The 17,799-nt window shown below is 35.6% G+C and overlaps 1 non-coding gene and 2 pseudogenes across 3 annotated transcripts; all 3 read left to right on the forward strand.

Moving 5' to 3' along the window:
* Positions 1-67: 67 nt before the first annotated feature.
* LOC148851101 (uncharacterized) lies at positions 68-9,534 on the forward strand (annotated as a pseudogene). The gene is made up of 3 exons (XR_016099407.1): positions 68-118; positions 7,920-8,029; positions 8,191-9,534. The product of XR_016099407.1 is annotated as an uncharacterized LOC148851101 (transcript).
* On the forward strand, positions 6,031-6,102 carry TRNAW-CCA (transfer RNA tryptophan (anticodon CCA)). The gene has a single exon. It is a non-coding gene; the product is annotated as a tRNA-Trp (tRNA).
* Positions 9,535-11,140: 1,606 nt separating the features above from the next.
* On the forward strand, positions 11,141-17,742 carry LOC148851103 (disease resistance protein ADR1-like; annotated as a pseudogene). Its single transcript, XR_016098861.1, has 6 exons — positions 11,141-11,278; positions 11,385-11,976; positions 13,688-14,094; positions 15,035-15,393; positions 16,421-16,638; positions 16,732-17,742. The product of XR_016098861.1 is annotated as a disease resistance protein ADR1-like (transcript).
* The last annotated feature ends 57 nt before the right edge of the window (positions 17,743-17,799 follow it).

Consider the following 17,799-nt stretch of genomic DNA (forward strand, 5'->3'; position numbering starts at 1 on the left):
CGATCCGATCCCACTTCCACAAGCCATAGCACCACAACCACTCACACGCGGGAGCTTCATGTAACCAATGATTTCTCCTTCTGTTCCTTTTGTTTATGCGGAGAAGCCCAAGTGGAAGGTAAGACTATCAAGCCCCGTTTGGTGTGTCTTTTCATGTAGGTTGTCAGTTTTTTAGAAATTCAACAGTCTGCATTTTGGTCTTTTTCCGTTTGGTTGGAAAAGATTTAGCTACTGAAACTCGTAGCCTTGAAAATAGACATGTTCATGGGCCGGGCCGGGCTTTGACTTTATTAACAGAAAAAATGTTAGGCTCGAGCCTGAGCCTGGCCCGACCAATGGGCCTACAACTTGGGTCTGAGCTTGGCCCTGATAAAAAGCCTGAAGCCCAACCTAATAAAAGAAATTCAAAATTTTCTCTATTCAAATAGACATTATCTATTTTAATTCAGATTTTTCTCCTATTTAAATGAACAATGGGTCTACAAGTGAATCAACAACCTTCTCAAATTAAAAAATTTATTCAAATAGACATCACATAGGGTTTTTACTTAGGTTTAACTATAGGTCAAGCCGGGTTTACTTATGTTTAACTATAAGTCGGGCCGGGCCGGGCTATTTTGGCAAAGCCCGAGCCCGGTTCGAATTTTATGCGATCCGGGATTTTTGGCCCGAGGTTAAACCCGCTGGCCAAAAAGCCTGCTCAAGCTCATCCAGGGGTCAGGTCGAGCCGGGCCGGCCTGTCGAGCCACCTAGCCCATGAACAGGTCTACTTGAAAAGATGTAGAAATCTTGTTTTTGGCTATTTTCAAGAGGCTCTAAATAGAGTTTTTTTGCCTTTTTTTTTCAACTTGTTTTCATGTGGAAATACACGCCTTAAACAAAGGTCTTCAAACTGTTAACATCTTGATGCAAAATCTCACATTGTCTTTTGATTGTTAGAGCTTCTAGAAGATCTTTCAAAACAAACTTGCCAAACGACTCCAAAAAATCAACCAACCCAACCTAATTTGACTTGAGTTAATCGATTTTCTAGTATTTTGGTCCATTTCAATTCAAATATTATGCTAATCTAAGAGGTCAAGTCAGTTTTAATTTAGCCAATCAATTAAAATGGACCTGATCCAACCATAGATGTATAGTAATATTTTATATTTAAAATTTAAAATTTTTATGTGAAAAAATGAAAAACTTTTATTTTCTTAATTTAAAATATTTTATAGTATAAATTTAAATTTTTCTAATTTTATTTTTCTATAATATTCTTACAATTTTTAAATTTAAATCTTTCGAAGCAATCAACTCCATATATACAATCCAAACTAGCTAAAATTCATCTCAGGTGACCAATTCTAATCAGATTCGTCAAACAACTTAAAATCGAACTTTAAGTAGAACCAAGTGGAAGGTCCAGAAATCCATGTAACCAGTTGACGGTCATAATTAGATGGGAATTATAATTATAGTTATTGTAGAGAAGTAGTGGTTGAGAGTTGAGAGACAGTGAGAATCTTGGACTGTCGCTGTAGCTTGTGGAAGGAGGGAAAAAGGGGATCCGGGACTGGTAAAGGTCAAAAAGGAGAGTGACGAGACGGACAAAGAAAGACTCTCCCGCGGCAAGGCAGTCCAGCTGCTTTCTTTATCTCGCTTGCCGTTAGTCCGTCTAGCGCCTTTTTATATATATATATATATATAATGCCATCATAAATCACAATCGGGGTGAAGACTTCCAAAGTCGATGCTTCTCTTCTTTATTCATTTTGTGTTTCTTTTTGTCTCCGACAATTTACAAACAATCCAACTACATCCCAAGTCAAAGTGCAAATAAATCAGTGGATTTTGCTCCAACAATTGATGCCAATATGGAACGAGTCTATGCAATTCTTTGATATTTTGCTCCATAAATAATGCATATGCCTGGTGAAACTAAAAAGAGAAAGAGAGAAAGAGAGATTTCTCAACTTTACCGTGCAAACTGATAGACATAGGCTTACTTTACATTCATCATGATTCATGACCAAGCGTTTCAATTTTAATTCGTAATTTTGCATTGCAAAATTTTTTTTTACTGCTTCTCAGGAGGAGTACGGAGGTGGGAGACTTTGCCATTATAGAAGACCATTGAGGCGGCTAGAAGCCCCGAGAGAAACGTGTGTATCCTTAGTCAAATAATAGGACAGGGGTTTTACAAGAGTCCAGATCTACTGTGCGCCGTCCTTTTCAATGAGAAATAGATACGTATCATCATTTTCTTCCTTATCAACATTAGGAGAGACGTCGCTCAAATATAAATTGAGATCTGCTCCTCACAGAGGGCGGTTCACAACGATTTCATACGGACATCCCACCATGTATTAGGACTATCTTTCCTAAATAATAATATAAGTATGGGAGATATTCTCCATGCATAATGAGATATACTTGTGTCATCGGTGTGAGCAACAGATTCAGTCTCCACGAATGTGCACACACAAGCATGACCTATGTCCGAACATCTTATCATGAGACTGAAACAAATATCATGGTGGAATGTGAACATATCCAGACTCCTCTCTCCCATTCATCACTTTCGCTTAACCCCCAATATTAGCGGTGTGAATGGATCCGAAAATCCAATTCAACATATTGAATCTAATTCTGAAATCATATATTCATATTCAACCATTTAAGTAATCTAATCAAGCAAGTATATCATCAAAGCAGAATCAAAGTGAATTTGCATATGAATTTTAGGCTACATTTGTTAAGAGTGTAATTCCACCAATATATGACATGGATGATGAATTAATTCAACATATTCACCAGGAGGTCTCAAGGTGCATGTTGTTTGATGATAAGATTTTAATTAATGAAAGTAAAGAATGGTTAAATGCAATGTTAAATTTTTGGACAAATACCCTAAAATAATAAATAGGACTAAAACATAATATATTATATGTAATTTTAATAATAGTAGAAGTGCAAACGAGGATAGATTGGAGATCAAATATAATACAATGTGACCATTTTTCCATATTTTTAACAAAGGAAAGATTGAGGGGGATGTTGCCCATAGAATTAGAATGGGATGGACAAAATGGAGGGGTGCAAATGGAGTCTTATGCAAATACCATAGGCCTCATTTTTTTTCGATGGGTAAGTTGGTGGGTCCCATAGATAAGAAGTAAACTTGTATTCATATCTTAGTATTAATGGGGCCCACAAAAAAAAGAATGCTTCCCGAGTAGCTCATTTACCAAGGCAAGTAATACTTTTCTAAAACTTGGATAAATCACTTACGCATTTGTGCATAAATTTACTAATACATGGTGGGATAATATTTTGAGAGAATGACTATTCAATCCATCGTCAGAATTCTTAGCCCCACCATATAATTGGGGTGCGTGCCAACTTGGAATTGATGCCAATACATGGCTGGGTATTGGTGTTTAGGGTGGGGGTGTTTGACATTTTGAATTGTTGTAAGTCTGTAGTGGAATTCAAAATTCTGCAATAGGGTGCAATATACATTTTCGTAATATTTTCCCTTAAAAAATGTCACTTTTTTGGAGAAAATGGTCAATTTACAACTTTACCTAAGAATAAAGGAACACTAGTACTAGGGGTGCAAATGGATCGAATCATGATCCAATCCGATCTGAGATCTAATCCTATTTGGTCAAATTTGGATAACCCTAGTTCAAATCTTCAGATCGGATCGAAAAATAGGATTTGATCATAAATCAGATTGGATTCGAATCACCCCTATCCAATTCGACATATATGCTATATATTTATTTATATAAATATATAAAATACATATACATATATATATTATTTATTTATAAATATGTTATTTATATTGTATTTTTGTAAATTTATTATATTATTTATTTTTTATAAAAACATGTACATGTATGATGAAATTAATTAAAAAGATACTCGTATTTTTTGTTTTTATTTATTTAAATTGGTATATTTTATTATTCTTTAATTAATTTATTAATTTTTAAAGAAACACAAATCGGATCAGATTAGATCCAAATATCTAACTTCCCAATCGGATTTGAATTCAAATCCATGTCTATCATATCTGATCGGATCTGCAATTAACAGTGTCAGATCAGATTTAGATGTACCCTAATTCGAATATGATTCGATCCATTTGCATTCCTAACCAGTAAGTGCACTTATCCAAGTAAGCATTTCCTAAGAAACACTTACTTGGATAAATGCATTTACCAAGACAAATGGCATATTGAGATGTGAATGAGGCCTTAGATTTAAAGGAAATTTTCATAAAATAATTGCAAGGCCAACTATATATATATATATATTGGTTTGAAGGAAAAGATAGGGAAAAAATAAGGGAAAGGTAGGGAAACCCATACAAGGTTTGTAAAGGTTTCCCTACCTTTCCTTCCCTTACTTTTTCCTTCAAACCAATCATAACCTAAAGTTTCTAACCATTGTTGAAAGCTCCCTTGAACTTTCCAACATGGTTGCAACTTGCAAGTAGACCTCCTTTGTTAGAATCCTCTAAAAAGTGGCATGAAAATATCCAAAATACCCATGTAGTTATTGTTGACCAAAATTTTTGCTTTTTCTTTTTAAATTTTCTCTAATTGCTAGGTTAAATCCCTCCAATTGCTTTTCTCAAATTATTATTTTTCCAAATATGTCTTCATATCAATTTCTCAAAGGTAAAGTTGCAACTTTAAATTCTCTACTTTTTTTCGGTTGTTTATAAAGTTTGTATTGCTTTTTCTTGTAGAAACCAACCCTCAATAGAAATTGCATGGGTGTTTTGGACATTTTCATGCATCTTGTTAGAGGATTCTAACAAAGGAGGTCTACTTGCTTAAACAGAATGGAATAAGGCATTAAACAGAATGGAATGACCAAACAAGATTCATGTTGCTGACCCCATGTAGTTGGAATAAGGCTTAGATGATGAAGATGAAGATGATCTGGCAAGAGTGCAAATGTAAAACTAAAGCAAATTTACACCATGGTTCAATTTTGTAAGCATATAGTAAAAACAAAATTTTGCATTGAGATTTGTGTTTGTACACGTCACAAACAAACAAGACATTGTAAACCAAGGCTGCATTTGGTTGCAATGCAAACACAAATATGTACACTGCATATTTACCTTCTTTTTGGTTTATGAATGCAAATACAATTCAGATTTTAAACCGTTTTTGCACTCATTTTATTTGTTTGAAATGGATGCTAAATATAGGCCCCATCATTAAATGCTTCAATGCCATAATTTTGGTTAACAAGTTGATTATCGAAAGAATACAAAATTGCATTCAAAACATAAGTACAGAAATGCTATCTTTTAAGAATACAAAAATGTCAGAAAAATATATTTTTGATATGATAATCATTACTTTTTTGTATGTCAAACAAACGCTCACAAACGAACGAAGCCTAAACTACATTTACATCCTTCCATTTAAACAAATTTGGGTTCACATCAATACATTCACCTTTTGCACTCTTATAGTTTGTTACCGAATGCAACCTAAACAAAGAAAAAGTAAATCACATTTAGCACATGTAAAATAAATTTATATAAATATAAAACACTAAATTTATTAATTATAATTTATATATATATATATATATATATTAGTATTACAAATTTTAATGAGATAGATTACAAATTTTAACCTATCCAGTCTTTTATTTTGGAAAAAAAAAATTATGATACGGGAAAGGCTTTAACATCACAACCTCCCATGAAAGGCCACCTGAGATATTAATTTTATAGTGCCGGATGATTGATTGTAGATTTTTTTAGTATCATGTCTTTTTAACATGCTGGAAAGGTCACTCGTGCGGTATTATAGGTGTTGTCTTTTTCCCATAAGAGAAGACCAACACAGTGGAATGGGAGAGGATCATGTCTTGCTGCCGGGCTGCCAGTATGACTGGAGAATTGGTCATATTTACATATCAGTTATTGCAATATGTTAGCGAAAAGAATGCCAATTATTTTAGTTATCTGTTTAGTTTAAATTCAATGTAACGAGTAACAACAATGGATCCGTGGCGCAATGGTAGCGCGTCTGACTCCAGATCAGAAGGTTGCGTGTTCGATTCACGTCGGGTTCAATTTTGATTTTTAAAGTTTTTAAATCGTATTGAGAATTTAACCGCCCGCGTCAGCGGTTTGTTTGTTGATCAAAATCAATAGATTTTGAAAAAAATCCGGTTTGGAGGAAAAAGGGAACCGGTTCCCGGTTTTCCGGTCCGACTGTTCGGTCCGATTCGATTTTAAAAACCATGATATGAGAGAGTGACGATTCAACCCAGGGTCAGGAATTTTAGGCCCAAAGTACAGTTGAGTGGGTGTCAACTTAGAATTGATGCCAATTTAGGATCAAGCATTGGTGTATAGAGTGGGGGTTTTTAACATTTTGAATGTTTATAACTCTGCAGTGAAAATCCAAAATCTGAATTGGGCTTGCCCGGAGAGAGAGAAAGATGGTTGTTGTTGCAAGCCTTGGGTCATGTTGCACCGGCCACTAATGCAAGCCTTGAGTTATTGCTGCAAGACTCGGGTTATTCTATTGAGTCGTAGGGGTGAGCAAGAAAAACCAAAAAATCAAACCAAAAATCTGATTAGTCGAACCAATCAGTTCAGTTTTGATATAGTATTTAAAAAAAAACCGATGGTACTGATTTGGTTTTGGTTAACCAATATAGAAAATCAATGATTAACTGAACCAATTGGTATACATGTATTTCTATGCATTATATGTATATTTATGTGTTATATATTTTTTATATATTATAAATTAATAAATATGCATTATATATAAATATATATTTATAATATATAATATATTATTTATTATTTAAAATATAATATTTTATATATATTCCTAATTTTTTATTATATCTTTATATATTTTTATAATATATATTATAAATATAAAAAATCAAAAATCTAATAAACTGAACCAATGATTAACCAAATTGGCCAGCCAGTTAATCAATCGGCTTTAGTTCAATTTTAATAATCATTTTTCCAATAATACTGGTTCGATTCCAAACATAAGCCAACAATTCGATTAACCAAATCGTAAGCACCCCTACTGAGTTATCGCTGCTACAAGCATAAACCCATCGCTATAACTGGTGATTGTAAATGGCCTACATAAATAAAGGAGCTCCAATCGACTTGAGAGTTGAGGGATGGTGTGATTGGTGTCCCATGGTAATGACATCATAGCATTGGGTAGGTTGCTTTGGTGGCTTGTATTTGAAACTGAAACGGTAAAAACCTGTAACCGAAATTGAACCAAAGTCGATTGGTTAATCAGCTGACGTATTTTATTAATTTTCAGTTCGGTTGTCAGTTTTTTAATTTTTTTATATTTATAATATATATTATAAATATAATAAAAATTATATATTAATAATATGTATTTATATATAATACATTTTTATTAATTTATAATATATAAAAATATATAATATATATAGAAATATGTATACCAATTGGTTCAATTAATTATCAGTTTTCTATATTGGTTAACTGAAATTGAATCGATCGATTCAATTAAGCTATTTTTTAGTTTGATTTAATTCAGTTTTTCTTGTTCACCCCTAGCATTTGGGACTCCAATCCTTGAGACTTGAGTCTTGACTTGCTAAAGTTTTAAAAATGTAAAGTTTACACTTTAAAAAGTAAGCCCCAGTTGAGATCGAATAAAGTAAAGGGAAAATTATCGATCGGTACCCTCTATTTTAGGTTGAGTGTCAATTTAGCATCTGCACTTTAAATCGTAACAATCTAATACCCGAACTTTCAATTTGCCCTATGTTAAATTTCCGTCAATTAGAGGATAAAAAATCTTAAATACCCCCAATGCTATTTCGACTGAATAAAATAATTAAAATAATCCATCGAGCAATGCAAGTAGGAACCACTGTTCATACTTGCATTTATAGAGACGTCGAGAACCAGCTCCCTCACGCCGGTGGTGTCAGGCGAATGCACCGCCGGGAAACGGCCTAAAGTTCACGATTTAAAGTACGAGTATTAGTTTCTTTATCAAGAAACTAATTGAATCTCGATAAACTGATACATCTCTTCCTGTTGTTCTTCTTCTTCCTCTACAAAAATATATGCTTTGAATTGGAGTTCGATTAATTTTACGTTTTAATTATTTGGTCTACTTTTTTCCCCTGTAGGAAGAGCTCTGTAAACAAAGAAGAAGAGAGCATGGTGTTTTCCAAGATTTTCTTCATCCTGATTATCATTTGCTTCAGTGTCGTTGTCGCCGTTTCTAGCCAACACGGACTTAAGTCCAATGGTTCTTCTATTCTTGTTGGTTTGAACTCCTCGATCACCTAAGCTTCAATTCAGTCATAGCTTCGGAAAATACAGGGTGCCGTCTCACAAAAATGAAGACTTCTTCGCATAAACCAACAGAAGCAACCATTCCAGAGGAAGAAGATGGTGATGACGACGGAGATAAGATAGTAGGAGCTCCATCCAGTAAACCAACGGTGAAGCTCCACCTCAAACATGGATTGATGACTCATGGAGATGAAGCTGGGAAAAAGGAATTAGTACGTCAACCACCCACAGAGACTTGACCAGAATCCAAACCCTTTTCAGAAGGATTATAGAGAGGATGAACTAGAACACAATTTCAAGGTTAACAGAGAAGAAGCTGGCAGGGTTGAAGCCTGTGGTTGCACCGGCAGCGGCATCGGAATCTGACACAAGTGGGTCATCCGGAAGACTTGTGGCAACTCTAGAATCCGGTGTCAGCCTCGAGTCAGGCGAGTACTTCATGGACGTTTTTGTGGGTACTCCTCCCAAGCATTTCTTTCTGATTCTTGATACTAGTAGTGGTCTCAACTGGATACAATGTCTTCTCTACCAATGACTGCTTCGAGCAGAATGGCCCCCCATACAATCTGCAGGAATCGCCGTCCTTCCGGAATGTCACCTACTCTCCTCCCTTGATCCCCCACAACCTTGCAAGGCCGATAACCAATCCTGCTGCCCCTACTTCTACTGGTACAGTGATCAGTCGAACATTACCGGAGATTTTGCCCTGGTGAACTTCACAGTGAGCTTGACATCACCAACCGGAAAATTAGAATTTCAGAAAGTTGAGAATGTCATGTTCGGATGTGGACACTGGAACAGAGGCCTCTTCCATGGGGCTGCCGGATTGCTGGGACTGGGGAGGGGCCCCCTTTGTCGTTTCTTCAAACTTTCTTCTCTTCGTCGGCTTCTCTGTCATTTCCCCAACCTTTCTTCACCGGCCTCTGTTGTTTCTCCAACCGATTTTGAAGAGAAGGGTGGAATGGAAGTGCTAGGAATGAGGAGGAAGGTCGGCTCTCTTCTCCTCTTTCGTTCGTTCAATCCAAAATGAAGACAATAGGGGATTAGGGAAAGGGAATAAAAGGGGTTTTTCGTAAAGGGTATTTTTGGTATTTTAAAATTTTTAACCTGCATGTGAGTTTCTAACGGCGGGTACCAAATTGTCCCAAATTGAAAGTTTGGGCACTAGATTGTCACGATTTAAAGTATAGGTACTAAATTGGCACTCAGCCTAAAGTACAAGGTACCTATTAGGAATTTGTCACTCCTAAGTGAATTTTTTACATTTTCTTTGAATTTAAAGGTGACCTACAAACCGATGATTGGGGCAAACGGTTCAACTGTCTAGATCAACAGTTTTCTAACTTTTCAACATTTTTTTTGACAAATAGCAGTTCAACACATAACTAAACCCAGAATCATGGCTGTTTTCCAATTCGAATGGTCTAATAGTTCGGTCCAATTCGATTTTCAAAACAGTAATCCTTGATACTGCTTAAGGATGACCCATATTTGATCCATTTATAATTTGATCGAATATGATATAGGCCATGTGGCCCTATTCGATTCATATATTCCAATTCCATTCACGTGTGTTCAAATCAGCCCCCCACAAAATTGCCCCCCACAACGTCCCATAGCACATCCCCACCGTGTATTGGGAACATCTCCCGATGATGATATCATCATTTCTGCGATTATCATCGAGAGATGTTCCCAATACATGACGGGGATGTGTTGTGGGATGTTGTGGGGGGCAATCTTGTGGGGGGCTGATTTGGTCTCCATTCATGTGGGGTCGAAATTTTTTTTCCAAAGTTTTTTAATCATATTCCACATACAGATAAAATGTAAAAGACAAAAATAACTTTAACTATTTATTAAATGTTTTAAAACATGCTATTTTTCTTTTTCTTCTCTCTCTTCTTCTTTTAGTAATCAGCCATGTCACATTAGTTTTCTTTTTCTTCTCTCTCTTCCTCTTCTAATAGGTGGCCATGTCACATTGTTTTTTAATCATATTCAATAAATTTTATCTAGTACCTACCGTTAATTAACTGTTAACCAGCCATTAAATGGCATTTAAAAAAGACACAATGCACTTCAAGTGTAGAGGGTACTAATTAGGAATTTTCTCAAATCTAAAACATTTTTAATTTCAGTTAAATTTTTCCAAACGGCCTACCTAATTTGGATGCATTTGGATCCAATTTGGTGAGCCCAGTAACATTTTTAGTTTAAGTTGAATAGGTAGTATGTTAGTGCTCCAAATAGGGGATTATGTCTTTCACTCAGAAATCCATCTTTGTCCATGGATGGCAACCGTGATAAAGAGTGTTTTAAGCAAAATTCTGGAGAATGCACAACACTTTTGGACCTTCGATGTAAAACTTTCCTATCTAAGTTCTCTGAATTACTTTCTATTGCAAAAACTATGTTGGTGAAAGGTTCCTCCAAGTTTCTTCTCTTGACGTTGATTTAAACAACCAAATATGAAATCTAGGCAACACCCAGAAACAAGAAGATAAACAGACCCTACAAACTCGTCAAGAAAACCAAACACATTAGAGTAACAGAGTGTAGATATTGATGTCCCTCAAACTCGTCAGGTCTAAACACGGAGGAACATAACCTCTCTGTTTATATTTTGTGGGGTTTTGGTTTTTCTAATAGAATTTGGGGCAATATTGATATTATGAGATAATTTGTAGTAAGGTATTAACACTTCTTAACGTTTTACCAAAAAACAATTCTTAACGGGTGGAGTAAGTGCAGTCTACTTATCCCTAAATAATGGCGTGGCGCGAAGGTCCCTTGACTCTGTTTCATGAATATTTTGAAGAAGTAAGGAATCTTTGACTTGGATTCGTAGCAGCTGAAGAGGAAAAGCGAAAGGAAGGAAGACAAAACAGAAAAAGGAAAAAAAAAATAAAAAAAAAGGTAAAGCAGTGTTTCGATCTTGTTTCCTATTATTAGTTAAATAATTACTCTTTCTGTCTTTCATAAAGTAAACGCCTATATCAATCAAATTTAATCTTTGATGCAGAGAACAGCAATTTTAAGTTATAACAGATCGATCAAAGTTTTTCTGGCATAGGGAGTGTGGCTTTCAGGGTTTGATGGCTGACTTGGTAGGGGGAAGCTTGTTAGGGGCTGTAGCGGGAGAACTGTTAAAAGCGGTTATAGATGTGGCGAAGAAGGCCGTCCAATTCAAGGAGCAATTAGAACGTCTAAAATCTACACTCGAAAACATACTTCCTCGCATCGAAGAAGTACAACGGTTACATGGACAGACTACAGATTTGAAGACGGATACGGACATCGAAAGGATGATTCAGGAGTTAAAGGAAGGGCAAGTGCGAGTTCGGAAGTGCGAGAAGATCTCCAGCTGGAACTACTACAAGAAGTACCGCTACTCGAAGATGTTTATCAAATTGGATGGATCTTTGTGTAGGTTCTTTCAGTTGAATGTGCAGGCGGATGCCTGGCTTGATAACAAAAAGCTTTTGGTTGAATTCAAGGAAATGAGTAGGAAATTAGAAGCAGTGAGCTTTGGGGACACAGGCCGTACTTGGAGTTTCATTGATGTGGCAAGACAACATTGGCCACCATGCTTTGCCAAGACGAGCAAGTGAAAGGTATGTATGGATACCAAATACCAAGTTTTTTCTGTGTTTGGTTTTCTTCACTTTCTTTCTGTGGCAAGTGAGTGATTACATATCCAGCTTGCGTCCCATCTAATTGCGTTTTGCACTTACTGTATCTAAAAGACGATATTCAAAAGTCAAAACACGGCATAATGAGTAACAATTAGGGATGCTCTTTTTTGTAACCGAACCGGTACTATCGGTTTTTCATTTTTTATTTTTAAAAATATATATTATAAATATATAATAAAATATTATATTTTAAATAATAAATAATATAGCATATATTATAAATATATAATGCATATTTATTAATTTATAATATATAATATATATAAAATATATAGAAATATATATATATATACCGGTCAATTCTGTTAACCACCGGTTTTCTATATTGATTAACTGAAACAGAACCGGTACCTTCGGTTTTTTTTAAACACTGAACCCAAACCAAGCCAACCAGTTCGGTTTCAGTCAGTTTTTCGGTTTTTTTTTTTTTTTTTTTCTCACCTTCAAGTAACAATGAACATAGAGTTGGCCAAGGACTGGAGGATACAAATGAAATTGGGACCAAAGTTATTCTGGAATGCATGGAAATCCAATGCAGGTTGATGCATAAGAAAGGGAGGGACCAAATAACCTCTTTCCAGATTCATGTAATTTTACCTGTGAGTTCTGAATGTGCCAACTTGTCTTAACATATTGTGTTTAAATTCCACTCTCTTGGTTTCCCCCCCTAACCATTCTTAACTGGGGATTATCCTACAGGATTCCCACTTCCTAAACAAAGAGGTTATTCAAATGACATTATTAGACATTACAGACTTCTCAGTGAAGTTGTCAATGCAATTAAAGAATTTTAACAGTGCTCTCCCTTTAAAATTTTCAGGGGTACAAAATTTCTTTAAAGATAAACAAATATAAATTAATAATGATTTTGGTTAGCAATAATAGTTAAATAAAACACTCATCAATTTAGTACTCCACCTAACATGTTCAAACCACACATCGGGCCTATGGAAGTTTATCATCAGAAAAATGTGCCCCTACAGATTCCAGCCCACCTAATAGAAGTTGTTGTGAAAATCTTGCGGTCTAAGTTTTCAGAATCATATTATAATTCTCTGAAACACGTATGGTTTCCTGTTTACATTCCTATCTTTTTCTGTTGCTCATGAACCATTTCCAGAACAAAAACATTTGATTATTTCATTTTAGGTAACTCATTTGATTCACTAAGAATTATATGTTTCAACCCAAAACTGGGTCACAATTTTCTGTAAATCCCAGTGCCCAGAAATTCAATTTCATGCTTCTCTTTGTTCTTTTAAGCTCTCTTTTAAGTAACCATCATGAAGTTTTGTCACATGGTGCACTATTCACTTGAAGATTAATCATGTTCCCTTCCCTTCCAGTATTGCTTCCTCTATGGAAGGGATGAAATATTTTAACTTCCTCTGGTGAGGAAACTAAAGTTTGTCAGTTTGTACATGTGTCACTCTAGTATCCTATCAATCTGTTCCATATGTTTTTGTCAGCTTGCAAGTGGTTGATTAACAGCGTTTTTTTGTTGTTTATCAAATGATTGTGCTGTACGTTTGCTTTCTTTTCCCATGTGGCTTTTTTTGGTCCCCTTCTTTTGCATACATCAGTAGGAACATTGTGTCAGTGGCAAATGTCTTGTACTTTTCTTGTGCAGGTTTATTCAAGGAAAACATCTTCTTTTTAACTGTTTCAAGAACCCCCAACTTGAAGGTGCTCATACAGAGGTTATTTGAACAGATTAGTGGACGTTCACCACCCGAGTTCCAAAATGATGAAGATGCAATTAAGCAGCTAGGAGACTTGTTCAAGAAGAGAAAACAAGATGACATATTGTTGGTTCTAGATGATGTTTGGTCTGTATCAGTTATTGAGAAACTTGACTTAAAAAAAGTGGGATTTAAAATGCTGGTCACATCTAGAACTGAATTTAACGCATTTAGGACCACATATTTTTTGAAGATGTTGAATAACAGAGATGCCATGACTCTCTTTTGTCATGAAGCGTTCCCACAAGATGAGAATGCGAACAGTGAGAGGCCAGAAGAAGAACTTATAGAAAAGGTGCTTTATCTGTCTGCCACCTATGTGGATCATATGCACTAGCATATAACTTTTGCACTTGTCTCCCAAATACATGAATATATGTATGTACACACACACAAAGGAAAATCCTTTTTCCATCTATACAAGCACAGTACACAAATACATTTCTTTTGAATTCTTACTGGATGATATTTGAAGCTAAAATTTGGGTTTCAAAACCATTACAAGAAGATCAATTCAGATTACTGATCAAGAAAAATAGGAAGACCAATTTCAGAATATACAGTTTCTGGAAAGAAGAGTAACTCTATTTACTGCATTTCTCCATTTATTTCATTTTCATGACATGGGACATAAATGCAATTAGTGGGTATTTCACTTTACACAAGACAGGGAGGTAGATTTATCTGCACCTTTACAAATCAAACAGTTTCAAGAGTCTTAAGACTTACAACTGAGGGGATCAGTGTCATGAAAACATACACACTTTTTCCTGAGAAATTTGATGAATTATTTTTGTACCCATTGTGACATTAGGGATGCAAGTTGGGTTGCCCTATTTGGAAAATTTCAACTACATTGGGTTCAGGTTTGGTTATATTGAAATTTTATCAGATTCCCAATCCAACCTGATGCAAGTTGAAGCCCTCCGTGGCATGTTGTCCACTGTTGGCCATATACGTAGGAGTATTTGTTTATAATTCAAAATGCAGGCATACAAGATCCTTGTTGAACTACATGTTTGAAATAAATAGGAGGATTTTTTTTGGTAATAAAATAAATAGGAGGAAAAGGAATTACTTTTACTCCTCCATCCCACTCCCCAAACAGGTTTAAATGCTAGATATTTCTACATTCAAATAGGACCACAAAGTAAGCTTTTTACAATACATATTGTCTTTCTTCTTAAGTTTCCCCTGAACTATAATTATTTATGCTTAATGGCATTGGATTGCAGATAGTAAGAGCATGCAAAGGATATCCCCTGACTCTTAAGGTGATTGGCCACTCATTGCGCTGGCAGAATCCAAGGAAATGGCGGCAGACAGAGAAGATACTATCAACAAGTTGCTCCATATTTAAGGATCACAGTGAAGATCTTCTGAATCGCCTCTCAACCAGCTTATCTTTCCTGAAAGATACTGCTCGAGAATGTTTCTTGGATTTTGGTTCATTTCCTGAAGACCAAAGGATCCCTGCCTCTGCTTTTATAGATATTTGGATTGAGCTCCACAAGCTAGATGGTGAAGATGATGTATATGCTAACCTCCTTGAACTTTCCCAGAGGAATCTCATTAATCTGATTGAATGTCCAAGGTGTGTTGGATTTATTTTTATGCCTGCAGGGTGTGGTTAAAGTTCATTGCATATGTAGGCCTTTTAATTGGTATGCATGTATTTATTGTTTTTCTTTTTCACATCTTATTTTATTGATAGTGACAGCAGTTTTTTTTCCAATTATCATTATTAATCACAGTTATGTGCTCATTTATGTGTTCATTTATTAATATGACAGGTTTTCTTATTCAAAAATACTAATCTTAGGTTAGGCTGGTCTTGACCATAGTTGTCAAGGTGTCTAGGCGATTCTGAGCAACATTGGGGCACCTAGTTTCCTAGGCAATAAGAATTTTATAAAATAAAGAAATAACTTTTGCCTAGTTCCCTAATTTTATATACCATTCAGCATGCATATCAATAAAAAAAAGCAAACTAAATAAGGCTATTAGCCTTATAATGATAAAAAGTTCAAGATGGAAAGCAAAATGGGAAAAAATTAATGATGGAGTTGTGGTTTTATTTTATTAGAGAGAGAGAGAGAGAGCGAGTAGAAAAAAAAACAAGAAAAAGAAAGAAAAAGAAACCTCTCTATACCTCTTTCTTAAACCCTTTTATCTTTTAAATTTCAATAGTAAAGCATTAAAACAAAGTATATATGCAGTATATAATAGAATGTATAAAACACATCAATAAGATATTAGTAAATTAAATGATATTATGAAAAGGCGCTCACCTTGTCATTTTTGTTGCCTAGGCGACACCTTGACAACTATGGTCTTCACTATTTCTGGCGTAGTCCTGGTTTAGATAAGGACCTTCACATCCTATTAATATTGGCTCCTTGTTCGGTGTGTTGGCATAGGCAGAGTCCCCTGCAATGTTTGAATTGATATATTTATAATTTGTTTAGTGCAAGCTTTTTAAGTATGAATTTGTATAGCTAGCTAATATTTAGATTGAAAAATAAATACATTTCGTGTTAAAGCTTGTGTGTTGTTGAAATCAATAAATGGCATTTGACTGGTGTCAACTGTTACCATAATCATTTGCAATTTTCGCCTAGGAATGATGCAGGGAATCTTGATGGAAACTTCAACGGGCTATATGTTTTCCAGCATGATTTGCTCAGGGACTTGGCCATCTACCAGAGCCAGCAGCATCAGCAAGACATAAAACATAGGAAGAGACTATTAATGGAGAGGAGAGATGATGACCTTCCCAGAAGCTGGTGGGAACAAGAGCATCAGCACATCAATGCCCGCCTTGTTTCTATCCTTACAGGTTTTGTCATATTCATGTTGTATGTCATACTGCTTCTTTTCTATCAGGTCTTGTTTTGCATCATGACTTACAATTACATGGTATGTCCTACAGGTGAAATGTGTTCCTCAAGTTGGCATCATATGCAACTTCCTGAGTCTGTGGTTCTAATTCTGGATTTCTTGGGTATGAACTACTCCTTACCCCCATTCATGGAGAGTATGGGCAAGTTGAAGGTTCTCATTATTACAAACCATGGGCACAGACATGCTAAACTTGGTAACTTGTCAGCTCTTGGTTATCTAGCTGAACTAAAGAGGATCAGGTTAGAGAAAATTTCACTTCCTTCCCTCGATAGCATCATAATGTCCTTAAAGAATTTGCATAAGATATCATTGGTTATGTGTGATGTTGGCGAAGCCTCGAGGAATTGCACTGTCAATATCCAAAATATGTTGCCACATCTCACTGAAATTGACATTGACTACTGCAATGATCTGGTCGAGTTGCCTCCAGGGATCTGCAGCATCCACTTGCAAAATCTCAGCATCACCAACTGTCATAATTTATCTACAATACCTGACAATATTGGATTTATGACAGGCTTAGAGGTGCTAAGGCTGCATGCATGTACAGGAATTTTAGAATTACCGGATTCAATCAGAAGACTCCAGAAGTTAAGATTTCTTGATATATCTGATTGTTCAAACATAGAGAGGTTACCTGAAGGGATGGGTGAGCTATGCAGTTTGAAAACAGTAGACATGAGGAGGTGCTTAAGAGTAAGGGTATTGCCAAGTTCAGTATTGAACCTTAAGAATCTGAAGGATGTGATTTGTGATGAAGAGACAGCTAGCCTATGGGAACCTCTCAGGATTCATCTCACCAAACTCAAAATAAAAGTACCTGAAGACCACATCAGCTTGGATTGGCTGGGGATTGATCTCAGAAGCCACAATTTTTATTGACAGCATGTTTTTCTTTTTTTTTTTTTTCACTCAGAAGCAGTGCTTATCATCTTCATGTATTTTATAACACTCCAGAAGGAGGTGAACATTCTAAACTCTTAAGGCTGTGTTTGGAATCAGTGTAAATCAAGAACGGCATAAAAGTTTACACTGGTTTGATTTTGCCCGCGTTTGAAAAGAGAATGTAATCATGATCAACATAAAACTCCACTCC

The sequence above is a fragment of the Nelumbo lutea genome, chromosome 5, assembly GCF_056320005.1.
Source record: "Nelumbo lutea isolate HS-2025 chromosome 5, American lotus-T2T, whole genome shotgun sequence".
NCBI classification, from domain to species: Eukaryota; Viridiplantae; Streptophyta; class Magnoliopsida; order Proteales; family Nelumbonaceae; genus Nelumbo; species Nelumbo lutea.